Source organism: Heterocephalus glaber, unplaced genomic scaffold, assembly GCF_053883595.1.
Source record: "Heterocephalus glaber isolate CG9 unplaced genomic scaffold, H.glaber_assembly_v1.0 deba00001481, whole genome shotgun sequence".
Taxonomy (NCBI): Eukaryota; Metazoa; Chordata; class Mammalia; order Rodentia; family Bathyergidae; genus Heterocephalus; species Heterocephalus glaber.
This window is the reverse complement of record NW_028258317.1, coordinates 59,618,489-59,638,490: the sequence shown is the minus strand read 5'-3', so window position 1 is coordinate 59,638,490 and position 20,002 is coordinate 59,618,489. Positions and strand designations below refer to the sequence as shown.

Genomic DNA, 20,002 nt, shown 5'->3' with positions numbered 1-20,002 from the left:
AATCTATGGGACACAATGAAAGCAGTTCTATGAGGGAAATTCAGAGCAGTGAATGCCCATACTAGGAAAACAGAGCGAGCTCAAATAAACAACCTAATGGTGAATCTTAAGCTCCTAGAAAAGGAAGAGCAAGACAAACTCAAAGCTCTTACAAGGGAGGAAATTATAAAGATCAAAGCAGAAGTCAATGCCATGGAGACTAAGAGAATGATACAAAAAAATCAATGAATCGAAGAGTTGGTTTTTCAAAAGAATAAATAAAATTGATAAACCCCTACCCAAACTTATCAAAAAAAGGAAAGAAAAGGCTCAGATACATGCAATTAGGAATGAAAAAGTTGAAGTCATAACAGGTCTAGCAGAAATCCAGACGATCATCAATACCTACTTCAAGAATCTGTACTCTAATAAAATGGAAAACACAGAAAAAATAGACAGATTTCTAGATACATATGAATTACCAAAGTTGAACAAAGAAGATATGAAAATTATAAACACCCCAATTACAATCAGTGAAATTGAAAACATAATTTAAAATCTACCAACAAAGAAAAGCCCAGGTTCTGATGGCTTCACTGCTGAATTCAACAAGGCATTTAGAGAAGAACTATTGCCACTACTCTTTAAACTTTTCAATGAAATTGAAAGGGAAGCAATACTTCCAAATTCATTCCTGGAAGCAAGTATTACTTTGATTCCAAAACCAGGGAAAGATCCAACCAAAAAAGAGAAGTACAGGGAAATCTCCCTAATGAACATAGATGCAAAAATCCTCAACAAGATACTGGCAAACAGAATACAGAGGTTCATCAAGAAGATCATACACCCTGATCAAGTTGGATTTATCCCAGGGATGCAAAGATGATTCAACATACATAAAACAATAAATGTAATACACTATATTAACAGAGCCAAGGACAAAAACCATATGATCATCTCAACAGATGCAGAAAAAGCATTCGATAAAATTCAACACCCATTCATGATAAAAAACCTGCAGAAAATTGGAATAGATGGTCTTTACCTCAACTTGATAAAGGGTATCTATGAAAAATGAACAGCCAACATCATACTAAATGGTCAAAAACTGAAAACCTTCATGCTAAAATTAGGAACAAGACAAGGATGTCCACTATCACCATTCCTGTTCAATATAGTTTTGGAAACATTAGCCATAGCAATTAGACAGAAGAAAGAAATAAAAGGAATAAAGACAGGAAACGAAGTTAAACTGTCATTATTCTGACAATATGATATTCTACATAGAAGACCCAAAAAATTCTGCCAAAAGACTTCTAGACTTAATTGACAGATTCAGTAGAGTAGCTGGATACAAGGTCAACACTCAAAAATCAATAGCCTTCTTGTACACAAATAAGAGACTCACTGAAAGAGAAATTAGGGAAACAATCCCTTTCACAATAGCAAAACAAAAAATGAAATATTTAGGAATCAATCTAATAAAGGAAGCAAAAGACCTCTACATCGAGAACTACAGCACTCTGAAAAAAGAGATCAAAGAGGATATAAGAAAATGGAAAGACATCCCCTGTTCCTGGGTAGGAAGAACTAATATAGTGAAAAAGGCCATACTTCCAAAACTGCTATACAGATTCAATGCAATCCCAATTGAAATCCCAACAATGTATTTCACAAAACTAGAGAAAACAATCAAAAAGCTCACCTGGAACCAGAAGAGACCTAGAACAGAAAAAGCAATTCCAGGCAACAGAGTTATGGCAGAGGGTATCACAATTCCCAACTTGAAACTGTACTAAAAAGCCACTGTGATAAAAACAGCATGGTACTGGCAAAGGAACAGACCTGAGGATCAGTAGAATAGATTAGAAGATGCAGAAACAACTCCAGACATACTCAGCCACCTCATCTTTGACAAAGGAGCCAACCACTCTCATTGGAGGGAAGACTGCCTATTTAATAAATGTTGTTGGAAAAACTGGATTTCAACTTGCCAAAGATTAAAACTAGACCCCTATCTTTTACCATGCACTAAACCAAAATCAAAGTGGATTAAAGATCTAAATATTAAAACAGAAACACTAAACTTGCTGGAAGACAAGTTAGGTAGAACTCTCAAGGACATTGGCATAGGAAAGGACTTTATGAACAAATCCTCAGTAGCATGGGAACTAGCACAAAGAATCAACAACTAGGATCTCATCTCATTAAAAAGCTTCTGCACTGCGGGCCGGGGATTTAGCTCAGTGGTTCCGCCGCCTGCCTTGCAAGCAGAAGGACCCGAGTTTGATCCCCGGTACCAAAAAAAAAAAAAAAACCAACAAACCAAAAAAGCTTCTGCACTGCAAGAGAAACCACCAACAGAGCTAAGAGACAACCTACTATGCCAGAAAAAATTTTTTACCAGCTGTTACTCAGACAAAGGTCTACTATCTAGAATATATAAAGAACTCAAAAAAATCAGACCCCCAAATATAAAGACCCAATTCAAAAATGGGCATCTGAAATGAACAGACATTTCTCACACAAAGAAGTAAAAGCAGCAAATAAACATATGAAAAAATCTTCAACTTCACTGATCATTCGAGAGAGACGCAGATAAAAACAATGCTGAGATTCCACCTCACCCTAGAAAGAATGGCTGCTACCATAAATCAACCAATAAAAAGTGCTGGCAGGGTTCTGGGGAGAAAGAAACACTTCTTCATTGTTGGTGGGAGTGCAGACTGGTGCAACCACTGTGGAAATCAGTATGAAGATACCTCAAAGAACTAGGACTAGAGGTCCCATTTGACCCAGCTATTCCCCTGCTGGGTATCCTCCCAAAAGAATTAAAATAATCATACCACAGTGATATATGTGCACCCATGTTTATAGTGGCACAGTTTGTAATAGCTAAAACTTGGAAACAGCTCAAATGCCCATCAACTGGAGACTGGATAAAGAAGATGTGATGTTTTTTATAAAATGGAGCACTACTCAGCCATAAAGAATGAGAAACTAGAGACATTTATAGCTAAGTGGATACACATTGAGGCCATACTTGTAAGTGAAATAAATAGGACACACATGTGTGAATACCAAATAGTTTCTCTGGTGTGAAAAACTAAAAGTGTAAATAGGAATCAAAATGTATAATTGATATTGGGAAATAGGCAGAAAATGTCTAAAGGAATAGGGGAAGTGGGAAGGGAAGGGGAAAGGAAAGAAGGGAAAATATATGAGAAAAGGAAAAACATGGAAATGAAGTCTTTGTAAATAGGGAAGGATGGAGGGCGTGAAGGGAGGGCAGGGGAATGGGGAAAAAATAAGAACCAAGACACATCATGTAAAGGTACAAGATCCCAATGATGAATGTAACTGTATTATATACCTAAAATGTACCAATAAACTAAATGGAAAAAAAAAAATGAGGAGGTGAACCAGGTGTGGTGGCACATGCCTACAATCCCAGCACCTAGGAGGCTAGGGCAGTAAGATTCCAAGTTTGACTTCTGCCCAGACAACTTAAGGAGACCCTATCTCAAAATAAAAAATGAAAGGACTCAGATGTGGCTCCGTGTGAAGGCCCTGGGTTCAGGTCCCAGGATGAGGGTGCACTGGCAGGGCCAGGCTGGGCCCTCTCCTCCTAGTGAGCCTCCTCCTGTGTGTCCATCAGAGCAGCCATCACAGTGTGGCCAGGGCAAAGCAGGAGGGAATGAAGCCACGGGCTCCAGGTGGCAATAGAGAGAAAAGGAGGGAAAGCAGAGCTACATTTCCCTGATCGTTTCAAAGATTCTACAGTGAGCCCTCAAAGTCCAACATTTGTACTGTATTTTTTCATAACGAATGTCCCACTAATCCCAGATCCCTTGCTGTCTCAATTCTCAATTATCAATACCTTTCATCCAACTTATCTTTAAACTTAAGGTTTGATGTTAGAAACATATATGGCTTTACTCATACAAATTTCATACATTCCACCAAAGAGCTCCATAATTACACTTAACATAAGAATGGTAGGACAAGAGCCTGTTTCAAAAAAAAAAAATTTCAAGGCTGAAGGTGTAGATCAGTGCAAAGGCCTGGGTTCAATCCCTAGTACAGGAAGAATGGAAGAAAGGTAAGATAGAAGGAAAGGAGGGAGGGAGGAATGAAGGGAGGGAGGAACAGAAGAAAGTGTGTAAGGAAAGAAATCCTCATATGCTACAACATAAATGGACCCTTGAGGTGCTATGTTAACTGAAATAAACCAGACACAAAAGTAAAGGTACTGTGAGATATCACTTACAAGAAACAGCAAGAGAAGCAAAATTTATAGAGGCAGAAGGTAGAATATGGTTTCTGCGGGCTGGGGTAGGGGGAAGGATGAACGGGGAGTTACGGTCTAAAAGGCAGAGTTTCTACCCAGGAAAATGAGAAGTTCTGCGAATGGGGTGTGTGGGGTGCATAGGCTGCATGGTGAGTGCAGGTAATGCCTCAGAACTTCCTTCCTCTATCAGTGACACGGTTTTCACCTGGGGTGTTACGTGTTCTTAACTTCTTTGTTAAAACAAGAAGCAGCTGGTACATGGCTGGACTGGACAAACATTTAGTGCAGTCAAAGTACAGTTAGGTGGAGGGTGTTATGGACCTCGTGCGTGACAGGCAAGCACTCGAACACCGAGCTATGTCCCCAGCCCCAGAGAATGCTACTTAAAGGGCTTTTCACACTAATTTAAAAGATAGACATTGGAGGAAATGTATTAGGAGAGTATAGGCATGAACCCACATTCTCTAAAGTTAAAAAAATAAATAAAAGGGGGACATTTCCAGAGATTAGTACCATGAAAATTTAGACATTTGTAAGATCCCTTCTCAAAGACTGCTGTGTTTCCTGTTTAGCCTATTTGGCTTTACTGTTGTCCTAGTTTTCTTCAAGTATGAGTAATAGCTAAAAGTCCTTTCACATGAGAAAAATCTATACTCTTGGGCAGATAAGTTCATTTGCAGAGGCTGACTAAATTATTTCTATTTACATACACACCAAAATCAAGAGTATCTTTCAATACGAATCCTCAACCTCATTTCTGCCGCAGGCCAAAAGGGAGTAAAAAAGATGGTATTGCCCACTTCAACATTCCAGACTGAAGAGTAATACACTTCTTTTTAAAAAAATCTAAAAGTAGGCAGTTTATAGTGCTGAACAGACCACCACAGTTGTATGGAAACAAAATTTGAGATTGGAAAGTTACTCTAAAGTTCATTTTGCCCACTTTTAATTTTACAGACGAGAAAACTAGGCCACACGTCAAGAACAATTCCTTAGCAGAGACATCTACAGTGGCCCTGGTCCCTCCCCCCAGATACTGAATCTGCAGCCATCCTGTTTGTCACGTGGCCAGCAGGATCTGGGACTTCTGAACAATCCCAGTTTTAAATACTCTAGTTTTCTAAAGCCATCCTTGGTTCCAGAAACTCTAACTCAAAAATCCTATATTCCTTCTTGGATTTAGAGGTAGCCCCCAAATTCTGGATTTCCAGTTTGCTAAATGTGATTATCACAGTAAGAATTCTCATTCAAAATGATAACTAAAAAGGCTAATGATTAGCAAGCTCGAGAAGTGCTTTTTGCCAGGTTCCCCCTAACATGTTTAAAGTCCAGCTCCAGCTCTTCCATGGGGTCCCTGTCTTACCCCAAAATAACTGCCCCTTCTGTGAAATCCAGTGTCATTCACTACTAAGGGCAGCACAGCATAGAGAAGGGTGAAGTCAAATGGAGAAGAGAATAAGTCTTAGTGTGTGGTTTCAGCAGTTGGTTTAACATTTCTGAGTTTGGTTTCGTAAGGATCTGGTCTTAGACTCTTTCTATATCCCCTCTACTCATTCTATACTCTGGGACTAGCAAAAGCTTATTCAATTAGTGAAGATTTTTTAAAAAATTATCAGGTGTGGTAGTGCACACCTATAATCCCAGCTACTTGGAAGGCTGAGGCAAGAAGATTGTAAGTTTGAGTTCAGCCTAAGTAACTCAGAAAGACCCTATCTCAAAATAAAATAAAAAGGGGTGAGAATACAGTTTATAGCTCAGTGGCAGAGGGCTTCCCTAGAATGTGTGAGGCCCTGGGTTTGATCCCCAGTATACCACACACACACACACCCACACACACACGCACAGCTACTTCAAAATTCATTCCTTCTCACATCCCCAAAATGTGGGGCAACATCCTGGAAGTCTTTCTGTTAAATGTGCTTTCTAGCTCACAGTCTCTTCCAGGGATGAAAACTAAAGTACAGTAACTCAGTGCGCCAAATCACAGTGTGTCAGAGCAGTGGAACACAAATCCAAAGCAGTTCTACAGGATGAGTATTTATAAGGAAATCCAAAACGATTGGCTTCATACTGGGTAGTGTGTTCATCCTGCCTTTGGAATGGATCCTGGTCTTTTTGGACTTCATTCTCCTCATCTGTGCAAGGAAAGGAGTGGTTGGATTTGGTTCAGGGGTGCCAGTTCCTGAGTGATAAAGCAGGTTGCCATTCTTCAGTAGGTGTGCAAGGGGAGGGGCTGGCGGCTTCCTGGGCCAACTGGGCCTCCTGTCAGGGATGTGGGGGATGATGGGGAAGTCCTGCTCCAAAGCCAAGGACTAATACTCTATTTCCTCAAGTCTGAAAACGCCTTTTCCTCACAGGCTTTGAAACTGATATGCATTAATGCATTGGCGCAGAACACATTTAGGACTGCAACGACATTTTTTACTTCCTTTAAAGATGATATCAAATAGATGGTGTGTGGACACAGTTATCTTAGAAAGGAGGTAGCCAGTGACATTAGTCATCAGCAAGTACTTTGCCAAGCATTTTACCCCCATTTTCTATTTCATTCCCAAACCACCCTGTAAGTAGCTATTTTTATTCTCACTTCACACTTAAGGAAACTGAGGCTTTGGCTGCTTTGCAGATGGGCTTTTGCCCCAGTTTACTGGCAGTAAGAGGTGAAACGGGTGCTGGCTCCATTGGGAGGAAAGAGAACAAAGCACAGTCTATTTCTGGCCAAGAACAACACTGGATCCAGTTATTAGCAGCTTCTAATTATACTCCTGTTGCCTCCTAACCTTTCAAGGATCCCCAAAACCTCCAAATCTGCAGGCAGCACAAATAAATGAAGATTTCGGCTCTAAGACACACCCCAACAACCTCTTCAATCCTTGCGGACCACTTGGTGCTCTATGCTGTGAACATGTCCCTTATAATGGCTCCAAAAACCAGAGTGGCTGGGCTGGGGATTTAGCTCAGTGGTTCTGCTGCCTGCCTCGCAGGCACAAGGACCCGAATTCGATCCCCGGTACCAAAAAAAAAATCAGAGTGGCAAACTTCACCCACCATTTTCATTTACTCAAAATAACTTAAATGCCTTATAAATAATCCTTGCATTTATAACGATCACTAATTCCCAATATGATGGCATGAAAAGTGATTTGTGAAATGAAAACATATTTAGAGACAAGATGTACCTAAGTGTATACAGAATAAGCCCATTAAAAAATAGTAAGTAGAGGAGGGGATTGTAGCTTAATGTAGCTGGCCTAGAAGCCATGAGTTCCTGGGTTTGATCCCTAGCACCACAAAAACAAAAACAAAAAACTCTACCAGCCTCCAAATAAATATATTGAAAATATGTATTGGGAAATCAGTGAGTTGCGCAAACCTAGAACTATTTCAGTGAGCATCTTTTTTGGGGGTGAAGGATGTTCATTCAAGTGTTTTTGTAATGTTTTCATCTTCACTCCCATACAAACTAAGATTACAAAGGCACTCATTCGCCAACAGAAGCTCCAATTGAATATATTTGCACAGCATCCTAGTAAAGAAAACTTCTCAAAAGTAAAAGGACATTCACAATTCAATTTCATTCCACTTCCTTTGGGTTCATTTCCCCTTTCTGATACTGGGGATCAAACTCGGGCCCTCACACATGCTAGGCAAGTGCTCTACCACTTAGCTACACCCCAGGCCTGGGTTAGCACCTCCTGTTCCCTTCTGGCACCTGTCTGTGAACACTGAAGATTTATACATTTGTTCAGATAAACTAGTCTTCTACTTTTTGCATTTACAGGATATCAAAGAATCTTCATTGTTTTAACTGCAATTAGTTTATGTCTCAGGATGGGATATTAAGGGTATTTCCAAATTACATCGTTGTAAACACACATTATGAATATCTTGATCTACTCATAGCTTTGCCCTCTCTCTTGGCTTTCAAAGGATTTCCTTGGAATTCTCAGGAGTGGGGCCTTTAGGCCAACATTTATAAATCGCTAAGCCTTTTGACTGCCTTCCAAACAGGCCAAACTTAAATAGGTGAGTACCATTTCCTCTACTTCTACTGTAGAATTATTGCAATTACTGTATGTTCTATATATGTGTATACTGTATAATTACTTTTGTCAACATACAACTATAAAATGTTACATCATTAAGGTTTCCTTTCATTATTTCTTTACTAGTGGCTGAATATTTTCCCTTGAGTTCATTCACATGTGAGAAACAGGAGAGTGTGAGAGCCATAATTTCTGGAGCTAGACTTCGTCAGCAGGAAACCCAGGAACCATCATTCAACAATTCAAAATCAGGAAGCCCTTAACGTCTCCTAACTTCAGCCTCTTCTTGTAAAAGATTTAAATTAAGTTAAATTTTTAGAGTGGTACTTAAAAACATATAAATTGCATATACTGTACTAATGAGGTATCAGGTAGGGTTTTGATACATTTATACACTAACTTCAGCTTCTCCGCTGGTAAAAATAGTCATAATTAATGTTAACCATAAATAATTTTAATTGAGAAAATGATCATATATATTTTTGAGTTTTTATTAAGAATAAATGAAACCTACAACATGTTTATACAGTATTTAACATGAGTCCTTTATAAATATTAGGAATTTATTATTATTGTTTGTATTTCCTCTTATTTGACCTTTGTTCAAATCTTTAATTCATATCTACAGGTAACTTTTACAGAGTGCTGTAAAAAAAAATTTTAAGCTTATTATCAGATTATTCAATGCACTTGACTTATTGTATTTCAAGTTTACTGATCAAAATACTTCAATGCAATCAATTTAATTACACAGCAAGCATCTATTTAGTAAAGCAGACCCCTAGGTATCTAGAAAAATACAAACATAAATAATGTGTACACCCTGCTCTCAAAGAATTCAGGCAATGGTTATTTGCTGAGCTTTCTGGGGGAAATTATACCCTTGGTCAATATAATTAAAAGCTATTTTTGAAACAACATAGCCATTGTAGGGCTGAAAGAAACTCAGAAGGACCTAAGGCCCTGCTAGAAGTATTAGCCCAGGCAGCAGTTACTAGGTCTTCCTAGGGTGGGTGGATTCTGCCCTCCTGGAGAAAGGTAGGCATAAAGAAAGACAAGACACAAGCTTAAATATTGCACAGTGTCTCTTATATGAGGAACCCAAAATACAAATAAAGAGCAAAATAAAAAACAGATAAAAGGAAGGGAGATAGATCTTTCTCAAATAGGAAGGGGAGAAACAAGGAGGCAAGAAGGGATGAAAAGGGGATGAAAACAAAAAGAACTAAAGATAAAAAATGGAAAGAGGGCCGGGGATTTAGCTCAGTGGTTCTGCCGCCTGCCTCACAAGCAGAAGGACCCGAGTTCAATCCCCAGTACCGAAAAAAAAAAAAAAAAAATGGAAAAAGAGCTTTTCCAAATGGGAAGGGGACCAAAAACTGGAAGAAGGAGAGAAGCATGGGAGGGGTACGGGATGAAAAAAGAATTCCAATGGGTTGTGTACATGCACCAACTCCGCTTGATAAATGCAATCATGTGTACTGCAAACATGTATATTAAAAATCAGTAAAAATTTTTAAAAAGAAAGACAATATTCTGTACTGCTGGATGTTTTATTTCTTAGTCCTAAGACAATAATGCCTCCTGCAAATATTTAAAGCCAAGAACATGAGAGTCAACATTTCTCCAATTTATCTGACCAAGAAAACTCCTTAGAATAGCATATCACCAGTCCATAAGAAAAGTCCAAGTCCCAGGTTCTAGCCTCATCTTTAACTCATGAGAAAGCTGACCTGTTCTTTTCTGAGGGTCAAAGACTGAGTGGAAAGTTGAGACTAACCACAACCTGGAGCAGTGTCCAGATGGGTAAGTGGCTTTCACACTCTACCGCATTGCCTCGACTCAATTCTACCATTTGGGGGGCAAGGGATGGGCCACCCACACAACCTCAGATGAGAAATTTGACATTTCCATGTGGTCGGTATCAGTCAACATTGCTCATCCTGGTTTTCAATACAGACATATTTTCGAACAAAAAAGAAAACTTTCCATAGAGTCACAAAATGGTGCCATCCTAACGGGTCCAATTTGGCATGGAGGATTTTCTTCACAATGGTCAGAGATGTCTGTGATACCAACACGTTTACTGTTTGGGCACTCATTTTCATCTGCATAGATTTTAAAAATCCTGTACTTACAGCCATGCCTCAAACTTCCAGGGAACTTACGAGTTCTCTTAACAGAAAGTAATCACACCTCACTAGGTTGTATGTAATTTATCATCTATTTATTTAGTGATGTTGGGCATGGAATCCAGAGTCTCAAACAGTCTTCTGCCACTGAGCCACACCAGCCCTTGTGATTCACTTTAGAAATACATCACTAGAGTCAGAAGAACCAGGCTCAGTGGTACAGTCCTTGCCTAGCATGTTCAAGAGCCTAGGCTCCATCCCCAAATCCCCAGCACAGGAAAGAGAAAGAGAGAGCGAGAGAGAGAGAGAGAGAGAGAGAGAGAGAGAGAGAGGGTGCTTTCAGCATAGCCAGTAACATACACCTATCACACCCGTGTGAGTTTTGACCTAGGGGCTAAGAATGTCAGAAACACATTCCTGGAATAGCTGCCCTTAGCAACAGCTACTGTTAGGGCTTTTTCTTTTTCTTTCTTTTCTTTTCTTTTTTCTGACACTAGCTGGGAATTAAACCCAGGGCCTTTGCACCAAGACTCAGCTCTTTTTTTTTTAAGTTTTCACTTTGAGATAGTGTGTTGCTAAACTGCTCAATTGTCCAGGCTAGGCTTGAACTTGAGATTCTCCTGCTTCAGCCTCACAAAGTAGTGAGGTTGTACAACCAGGCCCAGCTGTGCTTCAGGCTTTAAAATTAAAAATCAGAGGTTTAGCCTGGAAAGCCTGACAGTCCGGATACTGATAACCACAAAATTCTTGACTACCTGACTGCAACTCCATGGTCAGCTGAATCCTGCTGCCAGGTCGCTGAAACATCCTCCTCCAGTGAGCTGGAATGCGGTCAGAACTGGTCTGAGCCTGCTGTTCACCCTTCACCTTCACGGGAGGAGAACTGTAGCCCTTGCCTCTCCCTCTGCTCATGAAAGAGCCCAACCCGCTTAATCTCATTACAAAGGAAAGCTAGGAAGGCAAGCGCCCTGGAAGCACCAGTGGATCACAGAATAAGAAACCACATCACGTGAGGCATAAATCACTTCAGACATCACTGCCTAGGAGAGACCACAAGAGTTCTGGAGCTTGCACACTCATAGGACCTTGCTTAAAATAAGGGCTTATATGTAGTTTTAATTGATAAATAAGTGTACATATTTATAGGATATATTGTGTGACACTCTAGTATACGTATACATTATGGGATAATAAAATATACACATTTCAAGGGAAACAGGACACTGTATTCATCACTCTTCACAGTTTAAGCACTTTTTACTCAAGGAGCAATTTTATCTCCTACTGGATGAACTAACGGCAGAAGTATATCATAAGGAACAGTTTTAAAGTTTACCAGCAAACAGGTATTCAAATTGTTTTATTAATAAATACATATACATGTACTTACATTTGAAATGTATTTATAAATGTATATAAGATATGCATAGATTTACATTATGTGCATTACATGTTTATAATTACATGTGACTTACAGTCAAAGTCATTTACACCATAAACAAATACACATATACAACTTTAACTCAAGTTTTTAAATAAGCTTACAAAGCGTTTTAGAACAGATGCTAAGAAGTAAAAGCTTTAAGTGCCCTCGAAACATATTTATTTTAAAATGATCTGTGTATTCTACTGCATTAATAAACTATACACCTTATCATAGAAAAGATGAGGGGATGATGAAATAAGACCTACTAGTTTGACTACAGTAAAAAACTCTTGGCTCAGCTATCTAAATCTCGGTTTTAGTTTCTTGTTTTGAGGTAGATCTCACTACGTTGCCCACCTGGTCTTGAACTCCTAGGCTCCAGAGATCTTCCTGCCTCAGCCTCCCAAGTGCCAGCAATACCTAGGGTTTGATATATTCACCAATCATACAAAGACTTGTGGTACAACTCAGCTGAAAAGTTTCAATTAATTCTAAAGACCAAAGGAAAAAGCAGCAAGTGTCACACATTTGATTGATGGATTCAAAATTCACTGATATCCTTACTTAAAATATTTTAGTACTGTAGTTAGATAGTCCTGTTTCCAAGTTCTTAACAATTTTTTATTTGTGAGAGTTTTGATAAGTCACTACAATCTTTCTTTTTGACAGCATGTTCACATTACAATGAAAACATTTCTCAGGCTGGGGATAAAGCTCAGTGGTAGAGCACTTGCCTACTTGAGTTTGATCCCCAGAACCAAAAAAAAAAAAAAAAAGACAGAAAGGAAGGGAGGGAGGGAGGAAGAAAAAAGGTTTTGGGGATTTAGCTCAATGGTTCTACTGCCTGCCTTGCAAGGAAGAAAAAGGAATAAGAAGAAGACTTCCATTTCCCAAATGCTTGAAGTGGCAGAAATTTCACATTTACCTTGAATGCTCCCTCCTTTCCAATATATCTATGAGTACAGACAGGCATCACAAAACTGGAAGAGAGCAGCAGATTTGAAACACTCTTTTTGTTAGAGAAAGATGAAGTTACTGCCTGGTGTGGTAGCGCACCTAGAGCACTGCAAGGATGCTAAAGCCCTCTGGTCCTCAGTCATCCTGTCTTGGGCCAGGGAATGAGCAGAAAGCAACTCAGTGAGGTACCTGGCGGAAGGGGAGGACAAGAGGGAAGAGGGAAGAGGGAAGCTGGCTCTCAGGCACCAGGGACCCACTTGAAGCTAAGCGTAGATGTAGCAGTTGAGAGTTGCTGGATTTAAAGCCCCTTGATCGTGAAACTAAACCACTCTGTGATACCTTGTGGCTCAGAATTGGCAACACCCATCTATGCTCCCAGCCAGGTGCACAGGACCCACGAACCAGAAGCCCTTGTCTCCTTCCATCCTCGACCTCCAGGACACCAGGTTAACAACCCAGACTTTACTAAATATTAAAAAAACTTGATTTCCTTCTTAAATGCTTAGGAAGTTATAAAAAGAAGTTCTTACACTTTCCTCTGAAAGACTATCGCATGCACCCTGCTCTGGGAGTCCACTTCACTTTCTGTCTCACAGGCTTCAGTTCAGTCGGCTTCAGGCAGCGGGGCTGCAGCTTCACCCAGCAGACTGGCTCTAACCATCCCAGGCCCACCCCTAGGGGCGGCACCTTGGCTGCACACTGGGATCCCAGAGTGGCTTTCAGAACTCAGTTTCCCTGCCACGAATTTGATAGAACCAGTCTAGCTATGACCAGGGCAAAAGGAGAGAAACAGAAAACCCCAGACCCCAGACTTCTGCCCTATCCTCCATGCATATTTGGCTCAGTTGCCACCTCATCTGGCTTCTCCTCCCGTACCAAACACAAGGCTCAAAAGCTGTGGAGCTGGCCCCTTTCTTTTCTCTTTCTACACCGAATGACCTTTCTCTACCAACGTTATTTATAGGCGACAGCTCCCAGACGCATTTTCCTCCCAGATCTGTTCCCTGGTGGGTTGCCTACTCCTTGTCTCCATTTGGATGTCTCACAAGCAAAACACATCCAGAATGGAATTGCTTTCTCTCCCTGCCCGGTGCCAGCCCCGTCCTCCTCCACCTCTCTAACACCACACGCTTGCGCCACTCCATCCCACCCAGCTGTTTATGCCAGAAACTTCTGAATCATCCGTTACCTCCCTATCAACCATGTCTAAATAACCACCACCTTCTGGCTGGTTAGAACTGCACCCTTAGACTCAGTCTCCCTGTGCCATCCCCTTTTACCCAGTGTCATCCCTGGGTGCCTGCAAACGTGTGGGCGGGCAAGTCTGCACACAGCTTCTCCCCTGCCCAGGGTGGCACCCGTGATGGTGGAGGCTGTGCCAACACTACGTGCCCAGCTGAGGCGGATGAAGCTTTCCACACTGGTCTAGCTGAGGTCTAAGCAGTATACCTTTTCTAAATGGCCCATCCAGAAGTAAAAAGCCCCTTTTCTGGTTTGTCCAGACATACTGTACATGCCAGCAGTACCTACCCCTCCAGACTATGTGATCATTTTAAAAACTCAAATCAAATCACCTCATCTCTCACTTAAAATCCTTTAGTGGAGCTGGGCAGAGTGGCACAAGCCTGTAATCCCAGCACTCTGGCAGGCTGAGACAGGAGGATGGCGAGTCTGAGCTCGGCCTGGGAAACTTAACAACTTAGTGAGATCTCAGAATAAAAGAACAGAACGTCCTGGGTTCAGTCCCCTGCACTGCAAAAAAAAAAAAAAAAAAAAAAAAAAAAAAGTTTTAAAATCCTTTAGTTGATTCACCACTACCATTACCCTAAAGCCCAAAATCCTGAAGATGATCCAAGAGGCCTCATCCGCAGCTATATTTCCCTCTGGTCTCAACTTTTCCTCCTGGAAATCCATCCCGATTCCCCTGCTTACTTCTTGTTTTCTTTCAGGTCTCACATGAAACATCGCGTTTCAGGGAGGACTTCGCTGACCAAGCCTCCTCTCCTAAACCAAGTCAGGTATCCGGGCCCCATCCTCGTTTAACAGCCTGTGCTTTTCTGAACCATCACTTAGGACCTGAGAGCTTGTGTGCCTGGCTGTCTGCTCCTCTAGTCACCAGACCAAAGGACACACCTAGGCAGGGATGCTCCATCATGGCTGTGGCCACAGAGCCAACAATGCCTGCCATCTAACAGCCGCCCAGTAAGCAGTTGTTCCATGAAGGCCTACACCAGTAAGTGGGCCAGGAACCCAGGACTCTATGGAACAACGTGGCTACTTTGCCGAGGTAGAAAAATTAATCATGAGAGAATTTCTTAGTAACTTTATGACACTGATTACCAAATATATGCAGACTCCTGATTGGAAAGAGATCCACAATTGATGAATCAGAAACTCTGGGTGATTGGTGACTGGTGATTGGTTGCAGCAGTGACATTTTATTTCTTGGTTTTGCATTTGTTATCACAACCCTCTTTGTAGATATAGACAAAGAGCTTCACCAGCCCAGGTTCATAGAGAGCAACCTATGTAATCACACATGGCCCCTTGCTTGGCTTAATGCTTTGTGGTTGCCATTTTGCAAGTCTTGCTTTTATTTATTGTTTCTATGATACTAGGGATTGAACACAGGGCTTCCCCCATGGCAGGCACGCACTCTGCTACTGAGCTATATCACTAGCCTTTACTTTTTATCTTGAGAGAAAGTTTTGCTAAGTTGCCCAGGTTGGCCTCAAACTTAGGATCTTCCTGCCTCAGCCTGGAATGACAGGCGCAAACCACTGTGGTCATCCTTCTTTTAACAAGAAACCTTATGAATTATGTAGCCAGTTGTTCAGTTATTTTTTGTTTTTGTTTTTTTTCCCGGTACTGGAAATCAAACTCAGGACTTTGCTCTTGCCAGGCAGGCATGATATCACTGATCTACATCCCCAGCCTTGTCAGTTGTGGGTTTTACAAGTTAGCTAGATTTCTGGAAGGGGCCAGTGGAGAGCTAATTCCTAGTTAAGAATGCATTTTTCAAACCCAGAGCTGTATTTTTCCCCTCCCTGAGCTTATTTAACATCTAATTAACAGTGTTAAATTCCCAGAAAATTTTTCTTTTCATATGAGTTATATATCACATGCAGCAGGTGATTTCTCATATATGTTTCTCAAAACAGGGAGCAGGCTTAGTTTTTGCTGTTAGCTTCAAAAAAGCTTAATTTTCTCAAAAATTGAACTTTCCTGAGCAACATATATTCACACCAAGTCTCAATATTAGAATTTTTGCTTAGCTTTGTTTGGGGTTCTAACATTACAGATTGTGCCAGTTTTCCTAAATTTAAAAGCATGGTCAATTGATATGTCACCGCCTTAAAAAAAAATGAAAGACATTGACCATATTAAAAAAAGAAAAATGAAAACTAGTATAGAATCCTTTTTTAGTTTCCAACATTGCACACTGTATGCAATTAAACAAATGCATTGAACATTTGAAATTTCTTTGGAGTTCAAACTTGGCAGAACACATGGGCTGTTCACATAGGACCCTGGTTTGGTCATCTTTGTGATAAAAATGTTTTTAAATGTCAGATGTTTAAAATTACAATTAGTTTTTGTAGTCATTGAAAGTTTGATGCTCCCTGAATTTGGCCTGTAATTGATTTCACAAGTATCTGGCCTCTATTTTTTCCTTAACCAAGGGTGACTTTGGGTGACTTTGCCCCCCAAGAAACACTTGGAAATGTCTGGAGACATTTAGGGTTGCAAGAACCAGAGGGAGCGTATTATTGACATCTTCAGGTGCAGGCCGGGGATGCTGCTCACATCCTACAATGTACAGGACCATCCCCTACCACCAGAGATCATCTGTCAGGCCCAAAATGTCCAAAGTGCCAAAGCTGAGAAACACTGCTCTAAAAATCTGTGGCATCTGCAGCAAGGAAATGTGACAACTCTGAGCCACACCTCCAGTGTCAAAGCCAAGACAGTCCCCAAAGAACACACAATACCTGACTCATTTGAACAGTCATTTGGGAACTCCCCTTCTTTTTTACAGTGCTGCTGGGGATTGAACCCAGGGCCTTTACCCTGAGCTACATCCCCAGCCCTTTATTATCATTTTCATTTTGAGGCAGGGTCTAAGACTAAGTCACTAAGTTAGTCTCCTACTAAGTGAGCCTGAGTCACTAGGTTGCTCAGGCTGGGCACAAACTTGGAATTCTCTTGTCCCAGCCTCTCAGAGCCCCGAGATTACAGGAATTCACCAACCTGTTCAGCTAAGAACTTTCTTTTAATACACGGAGTTAGGGATTTGCCATCTTGACCTGGAGCCATTTCTCATTACAATGAATATTAAAATAATGACAGGAGTCCTCATCTGTTCCCACAGACTATGTTACTCAACACAGCTGAAATACTACACACTTCATAGAAAGCAGCATTTGACAACCAAAAGAGCTCACTTCCCATAGCACTAATTTGTCTCTTATCACCTCATTTCATGAAAAGGTACAGTGTTTACGTCATAACTCAGACTTTTCCATTCACCTTGAAGACATAATTACACAGTTTATAAGGCAGAGATTAGCAAATGGATGACGCATAAATCAAATCTGATTCTTTGTTTCAAAAAAGAAAAAAGCCAATATTTTAAATCATGTTTTATATTTTAAAAAATAAATATTTTTGGCTACTTTGGGGGGGGGGGCTCTGGCTACACTGGGCCAGAATTCCTGCAGGATTACTGGATAGGCATGGCCAATACCCACCCAGATTTGCAGGTCACCTGGCCCCAACTGGACCTCTCAGACCTTGTATATTACCTGTCCTCCTATCCCTGTAGATGGGAGATTTTATGATCTCAGTTTGAAGAAAAGGTTTTTTCATTGTTTTGTTGTCGTTGTTGTTGGTCTCTTTGTTTGGGAGTGGTGGTGATATAACCAAGAGCCTTAAACACTCTACCACGGAGGTACAGCGCCCAGGGCCCTGTACACATTTTTCTAATTGTTAAGCAACTATCTTACAAATGAGAGAGTAAGAAGAACAGCAACTTGTGTGCTGAATTGGTGTTATACAGGTAATTAATCAAAGATGAACTATAATAACGAAGGCTGGAGTCCTATACAGATGTGGGGCAGAAGCTAAGGGGTCCTCACAAGGTCACGGTGAAGGAAGAGCAGGAGGGATGGCAAACAACCTTCAAATCCTCACCACAAAGGGATGGTGGAACCCCCTCCAGCTGCTTCATCTACCAACAAGACACTTGTTTAAAGTTCATGGTATGGTGCACTGCAGTTAAAAATAAGGGAGTTGGCCATTTCTAAGAAATCAAGATTTCCCAAAACTACCATTTTGAAGGTCTTTAAAAAAAAAAAAAAAAAGGAAGAAAAAGAAAAGCAGATCCCAGTATGCTCTTGAGTTTTCCTCCCTGCCAGAGCTGAAATCTGTTACCAGATCCCCCTGCAGAGACGCCCTGTCTGTAACTGACTAAGCTCCAAGCAGGTAATTCACACTCATCTTTACAAACCATTAATCCTTCCCCTTCCTTCTGTGAAAGCAAACCTTTCTTTCAGAAGAGTTCTAAACGGGGGTGTGGGGGTGCTAGAGGAAAAACTCAGGCTCTCCCCTCGACTCGACTCGGTCGTCAGATTCAGGCCACAGAAAGCTGTGGCCCCCTCGTCACCTCCACGCACCAGTTTCCTCTAACCACCGTACAACCTTCAGCTTGCCGCTGCTGCCATTGTCTGCATAAGGACGACTCTGTTCTCGGTAGAAAGAAACAAGGTAAAGGACGTGCAGGGAAAGGTCCACGCGCATCTGGAGGCTGCCCACCGCCAGCAGCGCAGCGCGTAACTCACCTCCGCCCGGCGGTCCGTCCGCGGGAGGCGCGGGAAGGGGCGCGAAGGAGCCTGTGTTTTACGGCGCTTGGAGAGGGGCTGCGAGGAGAGAGGGCGGTGAGCAAGAGCTTCTTCCACCGCGGAAGCCAGCAACCCTGAACGGGGAGACTTTCATTCGGGGCTTAGACACTGAAACAAAACAAAACAAACAAGAAAGAAAGAAGAGGAGTCAAATATCTGGAAGGGGAGGAAAACACGCCCAAGAAGAGTCACCTGCTTTTCCTAACAGTCCCTGCAGCGCCAGGTCCCCAGCCCTGGCTCCGGGCCCAGGCTGCCGTCTAGGCGCGAGCCGGCTCTCACCCAAGCGCGCGCGGGCTTCGCAGGAGTAAAATGGGGGTAACGACGCCCCTTCACAGGGCTCGGGTCGGGATGAAATGAAGTTGAATAAAGTCTCTGGCCCCCGAGAAACGCCGGCGAGTGACTGTTCCCTCCCTGCCTCCCACGCCCGCAGCCAAGCCCTAGGATTGCCGAGCGCTCCCTCCGCGGACCAGCGGAGAAGAGGACAGAGAGGGGCTTCCAGGTGACGCGGCCGCCGGTGTCGTGTCCTCGCCCGGGACGCACGGAGCCGGCGAAGGGGAGAAGTCGAGGGAGGACGCCACGCTCCACGCCTGGCCCCGGGCTGCGTCCTCCTCCCGGAGGAGCCTTGCCCGGAGCACAGGAGCCCGGCCGGGAGCCGGCTCGCACTCCGACCTGCCCCGCCTCCCGCCGCGGGACAGCCAAGGCTGCCTACCTGGAGCTAGCGCGGTCCCGGCTCGGCGGGGGCTCCGGGCCTTCTCGGAAGGCTCCGTGCACTCAGCGCTCCGGGAGCTCGGGCAGCGCCTCCGCCTCTGTGCCTGCGCCACGCCCCCGGGACCCCCCCCCGCGCTCCTCCCCCGCGCCCGCCACGCCCACCGCGTCCCCACCCACCTGGCCCACCTGTTCGGGCTCCGAGAGAGGGATGAGCCCCGGGCTGAGGTCTGGCGCCCTCTGGTCCGCTGGCGGAGCTCGCAGAGGAAGGCTTCCACTTTCTTCCTCTGTAAGGCCTGGGTTCTAGGTCTCTGAATTTTGTCAGGACTAGATGCATAAGTGGGGTCTTCTAAAAAATGTTATGCTTCTTCCTCCCGAGAATAGTGCTGCTTGTCTGATTTTTAAAATGAAAATAGGTTTTATAAACAAGACAGAAATGTCAAACCCCCAATCCCTCCCCGCAGTATTGGGGATGGAACCTAGGGGTGCTTTGCCACTGCGCTACGTCACCAGTCTTTTTGTTTTCTTTTTCTTTTTTTAAGGCAGTGTCTCACTTACTTAGTTGC

The 20,002-nt window shown here is 42.5% G+C and overlaps 1 protein-coding gene across 4 annotated transcripts in view; it reads right to left on the bottom strand.

Moving 5' to 3' along the window:
* Positions 1-19,553, bottom strand: part of Gcnt1 (glucosaminyl (N-acetyl) transferase 1) — a 43,725-nt gene extending 24,172 nt beyond the window's left edge. The window contains exons 1-3 of one of the 4 annotated variants that reach the window (XM_021242741.2): positions 19,441-19,553; positions 18,672-18,839; positions 18,507-18,573 (exon numbers count right to left, since the gene is read on the bottom strand). The gene's annotated coding sequence lies outside the window, so the exon portion shown is untranslated. Of the gene's footprint in view, positions 1-18,506; positions 18,574-18,671; positions 18,840-19,010; positions 19,163-19,198; positions 19,381-19,440 lie in introns of those variants that run through there. The other 3 variants (XM_004862533.4, XM_087184124.1, XM_087184123.1) reach the window with 3 other exon arrangements.
* Between the last annotated feature and the right edge of the window lie 449 nt (positions 19,554-20,002).